This window comes from Lampetra fluviatilis, chromosome 27 (assembly GCF_964198595.1).
Source record: "Lampetra fluviatilis chromosome 27, kcLamFluv1.1, whole genome shotgun sequence".
NCBI lineage: Eukaryota > Metazoa > Chordata > Hyperoartia > Petromyzontiformes > Petromyzontidae > Lampetra > Lampetra fluviatilis.
The window spans coordinates 12752769-12766144 of NC_136301.1; positions in this window are offsets into that span (position 1 = coordinate 12752769).

A 13376-nucleotide genomic window follows, 5' to 3' on the forward strand; every position below is an offset into this window, starting at 1 on the left:
ACGATTACCTCTCGAACTGGCATAATTAAATGTGCATAATTACATAAATTAACATATTTCCGGATAATTACACATTTGGCCAAATTTCATTTGATTATTATTATTTTCACTGAATATTCATAACCCACATATACAACATAATAATTTCACCCACGCACGCATACAACACATCAAAATTTTCATAACCAACATATACAACAGATTGCACTCTCACGCCTTTGGATTGCACTCTCACGCCTTTGGATTGCACTCTAATGCCTTTGGATTACACTCTCACGCCTTTGGATTGCACTCTCACGCCTTTGGATTGCACTCTCACGTCTTTGGATTGCACTCTCATGTCTTTGGATTGCGCTCTCATGTCTTTGGATTGCACTCTCATGCCTTTGGATTGCACTCTCATGTCTTTGGATTGCACTGTCATGCCTTTGGATTGCACCCTCATGTCTTTGGATTGCACCCTCATGCCTTTGGATTGCATTTTCATGCATTTGGATTGCACTCTCATGCTTTTGGATTGCACTCTCACGACTTTGGATTGCACCCTCATGCCTTTGGATTGCACTCTCATGTCTTTGGATTGCACTCTCATGTCTTTGGATTGCACTCTCATGCCTTTGGTTGCACTTTCATGCCTTTGGATTGCACTCTCATATCTTTGGATGGCACTGTCATGCCTTTGGATTGCACCCTCATACCTTTGGATTGCACTCTCACGCCTTTGGATTGCACTGTCATGCCTTTGGATTGCACTCTCATGCCTTTGGATTGCACCCTCATGCCTTTGGATTGCACTCTCATGCCTTTGGATTGCACTCTCATGCCTTTGGATTGCACTCTCACGTCTTTGGATTGCACCCTCATGCCTTTGGATTGCACTCTCATGTCTTTGGATTGCACTCTCATGCCTTTGGATTGCACTCTCATGCCTTTGGATTGCACTCTCATGCCTTTGGATTGCACTCTCATGCCTTTGGATTGCACTCTCACGACTTTGGATTGCACCCTCATGCCTTTGGATTGCACTCTCATGTCTTTGGATTGCACTCTCATGTCTTTGGATTGCACTCCCATGCCTTTGGATTGCACTCTCATGCCTTTGGATTGCACTCTCATGCCTTTGGATTGCACTCTCATGCATTTGGATTGCACTCTCATGCTTTGGATTGCACTCTCATGCCTTTGGATTGCACCCTGATGCCTTTGGATTGCACCCTCATGCCTTTGGATTGCACCCTCATGCCTTTAGATTGCACCCTCATGCCTTTGGATTGCACTCCCATGCCTTTGGATTGCACCCTAACGCCTTTGGATTGCACCCTCATGCCTTTGGATTGCACCCTCATGCCTTTGGATTGCACTCTCATGCCTTTGGATTGCACTCTCATGCCTTTGGATTGCACTCTCACGACTTTGGATTGCACTCTCAAGCCTTTGGATTTCACTCTCACGACTTTGGATTGCACCCTCATGCCTTTGGTTTGCACTCTCATGTCTTTGGATTGCACTCCCATGCCTTTGGATTGCACTCTCATGCCTTTGTGTTGCACTCTCATGCCTTTGGATTGCACTCTCATGCCTTTGGATTGCATTCTCATGCTTTGGATTGCACTCTCATGCCTTTGGATTGCACCCTCATGCCTTTGGATTGCACCCTCATGCCTTTGGATTGCACTACCATGCCTTTGGATTGCACCCTCATGCCTTTAGATTGCACCCTCATGCCTTTGGATTGCACTCCCATGCCTTTGGATTGCACCCTAACGCCTTTGGATTGCACCCTCATGCCTTTCGATTGCACCCTAATGCCTTTAGATTGCACCCTCATGCCTTTGGATTGCACCCTCATGCCTTTGGATTGCACCCTCACGCCTTTGGATTGCACCCACATGCCTTTGGATTGCACTCTCATGCCTTTGGATTCCACCCTCATGCCTTTGGATTGCACCCTCATGCTTACATGCCCTTTGGATTGCACCCTTTGGGTTGCACTCTCACGCCTTTGTATTGCACCACTTTTCGATTTTACATGAACATGCTAATCTCTCACATTAACATAGCCACTTCCATGCCCTCGTCGAGGAGGCCGCTCTCCGATCTTACGTTTACATGCTAATTTCTCACTTATTTATGACCCTTGGGCTACACCTATTTCAAACCTATTAAAACAGTCTGCCTCAGCAGCAGATCATGCTTTCCCACCTGATGACGGACGCTTGTGTTGCGCCCGAAACGTTGTGATTTATTATATTTTATACCCACGTGACTTTACCGAAACAACCAAAGAGTATTGTTCCGGGGGGTCGGAAATCGAACTGATGCACTACCCCTCCCCACACAACTCTACATGCACCTACACACATACACTCACATGTATACACCTACACACATTTACATACACTCACCTACACACACTTGTTTTTATGCTTACACATACAAAGACACTCAAATAACCCTTACACATTTATACACTTACGCTTCATCATTATCATTACACCAACCCACATACACGACAAAAAAAACCATATAGTCTTTACTAAACTGTTGAACAAGTATTGTTAATGAGTAGCACCGATTGAGGCCATCACGGCACACAAGAGGAGTGGTGTGGCCAAAATCACGCCGGGCGGCCTGTTTCCCCAGTGCTGATGTTTACACACCGCACCAGGTAGATATAACAAAGGTCCTCTGTATAGACTTTAACAGACTGTCGGGCAAGTGCTGTTCGTGAACACCTATGAAATTCGGCACGGCACGCAAGGAGCTTGGGTGGCCGCCACCAAATTACGGGCCACCTTTGTCTTCACAGTTTTGGTGTTTACACACCGCACCAGGTACTCGTTTAAGGCTGAGTCGAGGGGAGGCACATGTTCACAAATTCGCTTTTAATGGTGGTGAGCGGGAATTGAACTCGAATCGCCAGGTTAGGAGGGCAGTACGTGAACCACTGCACCACCGCTCCCCACTAAGCACACACACACACATAAGCACGTCTCTCTCCCTGCAGGGTCAACAGTCTGGGGGTCTCCTTGCCCCCCCCCCCCCATTACCCTGATCGAGGTCTAGGGGGGCCCAGTAACCGTGGCAGGCCACCCGCAGGGCCCCGTTCCGTGGGAACCTGGTGTACTGGGCTCCAGCCATGCGGTTAATATTGCCCTGCAGCAGTTTGGCACGGCGGGGGCTGCGTTAATCAGTGGCGTCTCGTCTGGGACCTCAGGGGGTCCCTGTCTATCTCAGTATTTCAGTAAGGGGGAGTGGGGGAGGGATCGCATGGCTAGCGTTGTTGTTTTAAAGTGGCACCTGGCAGTGTTAGCACCTTTCCGGGGTTTAACCCGGTAGAGTCTGGTAATTCGTGCCTGTGGTTCGGGGGTGGCAGGAATTGATTCCTGCAGGGATCTGGTGGTACCGTGTTGAGCCATATTACAGGGTACTCCTGCGCAGTATGGATAGTCTTGAGCTGACTGAGACTCGTGTCCAGGTTTGGAATGTGGACAACGTGGCAATTCACTCACTTTCGCTCAGCCACTCATTCACCCACTCACTCTCACTCATCCGCTCATTAATTAACTCATTGATTCACTCATTGATTTGGCAGGTTACTTAGTAACTCACCCGATCATGCACGTAACCACTCACTAATTCATTCACTCATCCACTCACTCACTTAACCACTCATTGATTCATGCATTTGTTCACTCACTCACCCACTCCCCCTCACCCATCCAAGAGGCTACTACACTACCACAGTCCAGAAATTGGCGTATGTGTTCGGGCGGCAGGAATGTATTTGTACTGGGATGTGGCACCCGCTGTCGCTCTGTTGTATTGCAGTGTAGAGGACCCGAGTGTGTGGGAGACTGCACAATGTTGGTGAGACCTGGGCTGGGTAGGCGAGGTGGCCACCCCCCGACGCCCAATCCTCACCTCTGATTTGGAATCCCCCCCTCGGCTGGCGCCGTGCCACGCCGCGAGGGGACGAGACGGGGACTGGCAGACAAAATCACGCCACGGCCACTTGGCTGTGCACCCTCATTAACCACACGGTGCATGAGCGTGTGATTTGTTAAAGATAAAGTTGTATTAATTATCCAATTCTTTGTGGTGTTGCATAACATGAATAGTGTAGAGCAAGGTCGTAGCCTTGGAGTCAACATTGGGGGGGGACCAAATCTTCCAGGGTGTCTGGGGGTCCCAACCCATAAAAATATCTAAATTTGAAAACGAATTTCCTGCCTAAAATATAATTTATTTTACTAACACATGGGATGGACTTTTCATTTATTTTTTACAATAATGCCTAATAGTGTATTGTATTACATTGCTCTGTTTTTACTTTTTTACCATTTCTTGTTTCATTGGGGAATAATAAAGTACAAACATAACCACAATCATATAAACAGAAATCTATGCATTGATAAAAATGAAGACAATTCCAGATATAGTGGCCAAAGTTTAGCAAATTGTTGTTTTAATTTACATAGCATAGCAATTATTTTTTATAGCAGTATATTGGGGGGGGGGGTAACATTTAGAGCATATTTGAATATTGGGGGAGATATGTCCCCCCTAATATATATTATAATTACGGCCTTAGTGTAGAGGTTGGCGGGAGAGGGTAGTGATCAACTGGCCTGCAAGTGAGCACGAATCTGCTAGCAGGGGCCGATGGTTGATCTGCGTAATCCCAAACGAGTAATTCTGTTCTATACTCTTTCGGTAAAGTCACGTAGGTATAAAATATTTTCTACCTACGTGACTTTACCGAAAGAACCAAAGAGTTTGGATTCCTGCAGTCACGAAAGCTTCAAATCAAGACTAATTCTGTTCTAGCCTTGCGTATACTGGCAGCAATGTGTTCAGGAGCTAGATGCCAATATCGAGGTCTGCTGCTATCTTACAGCTACATGCTAATTTCTCACATTAACGTCACTAGCCCCTTCTTTATGACCCTTGGGCTACACCCATTTCAAACCTTTTAAAACAGTCTGCCTCAGCAGCAGACCATGCTTTCCCACATGATGACGGACGCTTGTGTTGCGCCCGAAACGTCGTGATTTATTTTATTTTATACCTACGTGACTTTACTGAAAGAACCAAAGAGTACGGCAAGAGGGCTTCAGCAGAGAGAGAGAGAGTCCATGTAGTTTTGCTGTTCTTCCTTGTCCTTTTCAGGTCCATAGTTCGTGTTGCATGGCCACTCCTCTGCTTTGTGTCTCTAACTTTCCATTCATGAAGGAGATAAGCGCATCGGCCTGGTGCTGATGTTCTGATGCAGTTGACAGTTGCACCACCAGTGTGAAATGTATATGTGATTAATCTTAATTTTGGAGCTTTCGTGACTGCAGGAATTATTCTTTGGTTCTTTCGGTAAAGTCACGTATAAAGATAAAATAATAAATTAAATAATAGCATACGACGTTTCGATTGCAACACAAGCAATCATCATCAGGTATAATGAAATAGAGTATATGTGATTGTTATCATTGTACTCTCCATTTTACTTCGTTCTACTACAAAGTTTCAAGTATTTTTTTTATAGTTAAAATTACTTTTAATATTTTATAATTATAAGAGAATTCCAATATAATATTCTGAACATCTGCAGTTTTAGTTAGACGTTGAATATTTTCAAGTACATTTTATGCTAAATTTCAGCTTTCCAACGCCACCTTTTTAATACATGTGTAGTGGGTACAAACTTGTAGGAGACTTCCTCTTGGAGGCAACACGTTTATTAACAGTAAACACAATAACAGTTGTCCCTGACACAAAGGGGTACGGCCCCTTCCACCCGATATCCGGGCTAGCGTGTCCTATTCAACTCGGGACTATGCACTCTATCGGGTCCTCCACTAGGGGAGGCTATTCTAACCCGATCTTGCCAGGGTCTCCAGGTCTTACCCCTGGCCCACTCGAACCCGGCTCTGAACAGAGCCTCGGTTGAGGGGTCCCAGGACTCTAGACTTGAGATGTCTTCGGTTCTTCGAGTGGACGACAACTGCCGGTCCCGTTGAGAAGACCGGCTTTTATACACGAGTCGGGGTTCACTCTGCCCCTAGCCGGGGTTCACCCCTCCTGTCACGAGATACCCAGGGGCGGTTATCTTGGCTTAACTACCACTCAACCTACTAAGCCTCCCATCCGCCCCCTGTTGACCTATCGGTGTAGTAGCAGGCTAACGTTCACGTAGCGCTTTAAACAGGACCCTGCGGGGTGGGCTGGTAGGAACGAATAACCAAAGAATATAAACATAATGTATTATTACACTTGTTTAGCCAGGAAAGCCCCACTGAGTCTAAAGGGTTTTGTAGGGTCCTGCCAAGTGTTTGCAGTAGGGGGCGATGTTGCTACACCGAATCGGACGATACGAAGAGAGAGTGTGAGGCCTAGTTCTAGGCTTTAGGCCTAGCTGTAGGCGTTAGGCCGCTGTGAGTTAATTTTTAATTTAAATGTTTTAATTATTTATGTAAAAGTTTTAAATGTAAATGTTTCTATTTATAAACATCAGGGAATGTAACATTGTTAAACATTAACTCCCTTGCACACACGCGGGGATACGATACGAAGGGAGAGTTTGAGGCCTAGTTCTAGGCTTTAGGCCTAGCTGTAGGCTTTAGGCCACCGTGAGTTAATTTTAAATTTAAATGTTTTTATTATTAATGTTAAAGCTTTAAATTTAAATGTTTCTATTTAAAAGCATCAGGGAATGTAACATTGTTAAACATTAACTCCCTTGCACACACGCGGGGGTACAATACAAAGGGAGAGTTTGAGGCGTAGTTCGAGGCTTTAGGCCTAACTGTAGGCTTTAGGGCGCTGTGAGTTACATTTTAATTTAAAAGTTTTAATTAAAAGCTATGTCAGGGAATTATAAGGGAATGTTACACTTGTTTAGCCAGGAAAGCGTCACTGAGTCTAAAGGTTTTTGTAGGGTCATGCCAAGTGTTTGCAGTAGGGGGCGATGTTGCTACACGGACGGACGGACGGACGATAGAATCTGTTGTAGGCTGGTCCACTTCGTTCCTACCAGTATAATGGCGCTACACATGTTTTCTCCTACAACATCAGAGTACAGCGCCACATTAAATACGCACTACAATGACAATAGTTTGAAGTGATTTTAAGAATGTTTTATTTTCAAAATGGAAATATGGTTTTGGGGGGGGGGGGGGCAGAGCTTTGTGACGTCATATTTGAGGGGGGTCTGACTTTTAGTGACGCTGTGTGACGAGGGGGGGACGGGGGGGGGGTCAAAAATCGTCCAAAATCGCGTGATGTCATTTATGGACGGCCCGTAATCGAGGATTGATTTCATTGTCAAATACTCATATGGAACGCTAAAAAACCGTATACAGTACATGTTTTCCTAATATCTATGGGACCTTTTTGCCAATATAAAAATGGTGATCAAACAAGAATAGGTTTTATCCTTTCCGGCAATAAAACAGGGCGTGTTAAGATGTTTAACACCAAATAGACGCCGTTTGCAAGGTATCAAGTCTGCATTAACTCCACGTACTTGTGGCCTGTTAGTATTGAAGTGTCCATTAAACTTAAGAATGTTGACTCTTTAGACCGGGTTAATACATTTAAATACCTTGGCGTTTGTATCAAAGAGAAGCGACATTTTGAGTCTCAAATTGAACACATTAATTTTAAGTTAAGGCAGAATATGAACTTTTGGTACAGGCACAAGTTGGACATGAGTCAAGCATGGAGGCTTCGTCTATTTAAGGCAGCCTCAAATAGGCACCCTACTAGTCTCTGACTATTCCGATATAGTCTATCAATTCACCTCAGCCAGGGCCTTGAATGGTCTTGATGTTACTTTGTACTCTCACCTCCACTTGATCTCAGATGCCACGTACCTCACTCCACGAATCTCCTCAACGAGCTCACGAAATGGAACCTCATTAGCAGATCGAAAGATAAGGAGCTCTATCCTCCTGTTGAAACACAAGTCTATTTAAGAAAACTAAAAATGTAAAAGTTGAAGGGAAAATGTACCTTCTGAACTCTCACTTGGATCAATGGCCGTTAAAAGTCCTGGACTGCTTTTAAATTGCAAAAGATTTTCCTTGCGGCGTTTAGTTGGTGGATCATTGTGTTTTTAATTAACTACTAATAATAGCAGCCTGGCCAGGCACTAGACCAATAGCGTCCCGAATCGAATGTGGAAATTTATGAGATTTTAGATTAAAAAAAACAATTGAATCATTTTTACAATCGTATATGCATATTGTTTGTCTCTGAACTGGGATTCTTAAATATGTTATTTTACATTATAATGTTAGGGTTGGAAACACATAGTCAGCATTACTCTCCAGTTGCCTGGATGAAAAGTGATCTAAGGTTTACCCAATCCTGGCCAGCTGGCTCTAAAACTTAATAAACGAACCAACTAAAGGATCACGGTACCTCCTTTGCCATTATCACAATATAGAAACAGGTTTTCCCCTTTCTGGCAATAAACCAGGCGTTAAGATGTTGAAACACCAAACTGAAACATTCTGCAAGGAATCATGTCTGCATTAACCACATACACTTGTTGTGAAAATACAAACAAAAAAACGCTCTGACAGTATATGCATTGACTTTGAAACTTTTTGTTTTTTTGTATTTTCACCACAAGTACATGTGGTTAATGCAGACATGATTCCTTGCAAAAGGTTTCGGTTTGATGTTTTAACATCTTAACGCCTGTTTTATTGCCGGAAAGGGGAAAACCTATTCCTATATTGTGATACTGGCAAAGGAGGTGCCGTGATGTAGCTACTCACCCAGAGCTCTCAATGTCCCGATAGTGCATTGTCTTTGTGCGGTTCGCTTTTTGGCATCCCCTGGTCTAACACTGTTTGAGACTAGGCTCTAAAGAAAGCTGTCTCTGGTGTGGTCCAATCAGTTTCAAAGACAATGCATATACTGTCTTGTGTGGACGCGCTTGCCTCACAGCACAGTTGACAGCGCCACAGATTGTGTAACACATAGACGTGACATTAATCTTGCTAATCCCCCTAATCTCCCTGCCTAATCTCTCTCATCAACATAGTGCTAATCTCCCATTAACACTGCTGTTGTGCGCATATGCGGGGACGATACCCTTATGCGGCGACGGAAGCTCATTTCATGCTAATCTCTCTCCCTAATCGCTCTCTACCTAATCTCCCCCATTAACAAAATTGACGTGCTTGCGTGCGGGGATAGAATTCCTTTCCAGCTCAGACCCCGCTTGCTTGCCCATCGCCACATAAATAACATCTTGTTGTAACAGCTCTCTCGCTGGTTCAGCAGTTCCACTTCTGGATTATTTTTTCTGCCTGAGGATGACCGCTTGTGTTGCGTTCGAGACGTAATGATATATTATTTTTGGATTTATTTTATTTTTCTACCTACGTGACTTTACCAAAAGCACCAAAGAGTATGGATTCCTGCAGTCACGAAAGGTTCAAATTAAGATTGAACCACCTCTACGGGGAGGGTTTCCACACATCTGGTAGAGCTTTTAACAGATTGCGAGACAAGAAGGCTCACCTGATCGAGTCACTCACCTTTCTCAAGAGATGCCGCGACAATAAGGTAATACCGATCGCATTTACACTCACATCTGCTGCTGTCACTTTTCCTAACGCTAAACGGATCCTGTTCAAAGCTAGCCTATCGCTAATCTCAGAGAGGATAAGACTGCTCCGTTTTGAACTTGATAATTTATACAAATGTCCCTTACAATTACACTTAGCATTAACAGATAAAATGTCCACATCTGATTGGGACCTTGTAGATAACATGACTGTTTCTTCTGCCGCGAAAATGTCAACCAAATGTAAAGTTAACCTGATTGCTAAATTCAACATCCTGTCAAAAAAGAAGCCAGATCCACACGTTAAAAAGCTAGATGTTAACAAGATTGTCATCAAGCAGAGTAACAGCCCAATTTCCGAAAGCCTAAAATCGGTACTAGCTAGAGGGCTGAACTTTGCAGTCACCCCCAAACACATCCCAGTGGATGATATCATTGCCCAGGTTCACGTAGCCCTGAAAGGTTTAGGTCACATCCCAGCAAACGTGGCAAGATCTGAAATCGCCGCCATCCTCAGAAATGCTAAGAAACCCCTTAGTAACATCAGCAGGGACGAGCGCTCTGAACTCGCTCAATTGAAAAAGAGAGATGACATTGTCATCCTTTCAGCCGACAAGGGCAATGCCATGGTCATCATGGATAAAACCACATACAACAACAAAATCCAGGACCTTCTTACTGGTAGGAACCCACTGGTTCCACCATCCCACAGGGGATTATTGTGTCCGTCCGTCGTGCAGGGAGGGGCTGGGTGGGGAGGGAGGGGCTGGGTGGGGAGGGTGGGGACGGGCTGGGTGGGGAGGGTGGGGCTGGGTGGGGGGTGGGAGGGGTGGGGCTGGGTGGGGAGGGACTGGTCACCCCGTGGTGCCCTTATAACACTCAACGTTTAACCTACTCACGTCGGCTTGTGCCCGCCCTCACAGTCGGGAATATTTGCGGAATACACCACGCCGCCGTTGACCCTGGCCATTGACCGAGCAACCCAACGTTCCTACCAGCTCCCTCCGCAGGAATGTGTTAATGATGGCAGTTATACTAAAATCAACAAATATTCTACCAACCGCCTGGCTACAAAGACCAACAATATCATCACTAATTCGACTTCTGTAATCGAACCGACCAAGCAGCTCTCTCTAAAACCTTCGGCTGCTAGACCACCCAGATTTTATGGTCTTCCAAAAATACATAAAGAAGGTACTCCACTCCGTCCCGTCCTATCGTTTCTACCATCAACTCACCTACCTACAAACTGGCCCGATTTCTGTCTGAGACCCTGCTTCCATTCACGGGCAAGACCACCTCAGCAGTACTTAATTCAGCTCATAATCAACGTTTTTGGGTCGCGAAAGCCTACGTGTTAAACTTAATTCAGCTCACTTGGTTTCTCTAATCAAGGACATTTCACTGTGTCCAGATGATTTGCTTGTCAGCTTCGATATAGTCTCTCTGTTCACCAAGGTACCTGTACCTGACACCATATCAATCATTGAAGACTTGGTCCAACAGGGACTGAATCCTGATGTACCAACTTTGGTGAGGCACTGCCTTACCAACACTTACTTCATCTGGAATGATACATTCTACAAACAAAATGAAGGTACCCCTTTGGGTTCTCCCTTATCACAAGTGGTCGCGAATGTTTTCATGGAGAAATCTTAACTAAGCAAAGTCGTAAATTGCTGTGGTGCTTCCATTCTTCCCTGCCGTCTGGCTGTTATCTCCGACTCTCTGAATTGCATTGCCCTGTGAGGTGCCTCTGCATTAACGGGCTCGGGTCTCACTAACATGGCCACCTCTGCTCCCTTAACCTCGATGAATCGATGGTTCTGGTTGTGTGATGGGCTCTGTGTCTCACTAGCGTGATCACCATTGTGGTGGTTTTCTTGCGTCGACGTGCTTGCCTCACAGCGCAGTTGGCAGCGTCGGAGCTTGTGTTACACATAGACATGACATTAACTTTCTAATCTCCCTAATCTCTCTGCCTAATATCTCCCATCAACATAGTGCTAATCTCCCATTAACACTGCTTTTGTGCGCATATGCGGGGACGATACTCTTATGCGGCGACGGAAGCTCATTTCATGCTCATCTCTCTACCTAATCTCTCTTTCCCTATCTTCTTGGTTCTTTCGGTAAAGTCACGTAGAAGGGAAGTAATAAAATAATAAAAATAAAACATAATAAAACAATTCTCACGACGTTTCGGCCACAACGCAAGCAGCCGTCATCAGGCGAAGAATGAGACATTATCAAGCTAGGAGCTTATATAGGTGTAGCGAGGAGGAGCGCCTTAACAAAAGAATGTGCATATTAAGAGGAATTTTAGCATATCAATGGGCAATGCGTAGGAGGGGGGGCGGAGGGGTTTCAAAGTCCCATTATGCCCATGCATTATGCAGGATCAACAGCACCACGGGGGGGCGCAAGGAACAACGTTAATAAAGGAAAGGAATGTTAATGATATGTAGCTGCATTTACCAAACAACCACGTAGAAAACCAAAGTAAAAACTACATAAAAAAAAAACTAAAATATAAACTGATACTTACTATACTCTACAATAAGCTGAGTTACTAACAACAAATAATAAATTACAATTCTACGTCGTAAGAAGTATATAATATACTTCCATCTAAACTTTATTCTCTTAGCATATACAGTACTATATACTGCCATAGATAAACCCAACATTAAATTATATACTGTATTGCTGTAAACAACCCTATACTTTATACATTTTAATATAACACTATGTATTATTCAACTCACCCTAATGTGTATCGAAATGGTTTATTACGTCCTTCTAATGATTGCTAAGCCTGAATCCATCTTCTCGGTTAAAATTGTCTCTGTGTTTGTATATGTGGATCGCCTCATGAACGAATCTCTCATGATAGCCAGATGGCTTGCAGAGAACCTCCGTCTTGGAGAAGTCAATGTCATGTGAGCCCACTGAGTTGTAACAGTGGTCTGCCACGGCTGAGGTGTTTGTCCTACGTGTTTTAGATCAGCTTTATGTTCACGAATGCGGTCTGAGACGTGTCGTTTGGTTTCCCCAATGTAACTGCTACCACAGAGGCAACTTAGTTTGTAGACGCCAGGGTACTGTATGTCTGGAATCACATCTTTTACAGACGGTACCAGATCACGGATTTTATGTACTGTGTTGAATCGGACCTGGATCTTGTGTTTAATCAGGATTTTGGAGATCTTTTTTGTGACCCCAGCAATGTAGGGTAAGGTGATGGTCTTGAAAGGCTCCTCAACAGGATCCTTCTTAATGGTTGGAGTGATGGCTTTGCGGATTGTGTAGTCGGAGTAACCATTAGCCTTAAGAGCTTGGCGTACGTGTTTGAGTTCACTGGAAATGTGTTCATGGTCGGAGATGCATTGGGCTCTATGATATAGAGTCTTGATGAGGGAATTCTTCTGGGATGGATGGTGGTGGGAATCCGGTTTTAGATAAGCATTCGTGTGGGTGGCTTTCCTGTAGACAGAGTGGCTCATTGAACCATCAGGTCTCCTTTTGATTAGGACATCCAAAAAGGGTAGCTTGCCATCATTTTCGACTTCCATGGTGAATCTGATGGCTGGGTGTATGGAATTGATGTGGTCGAGAAATTGGTCTAGAGCAGGCCGGCCTTGTGGCCAGATGACAAAAGTGTCGTCTACGTACCTCTTCCATAAGGTCGGGCGTAGAGTGGCAGTCTGGATGGCGTCCGTCTCAAATTTCTCCATGAAGATGTTGGCTACAACCGGAGATAGGGGGGAGCCCATTGGGGTGCCCTCAATTTGCTTGT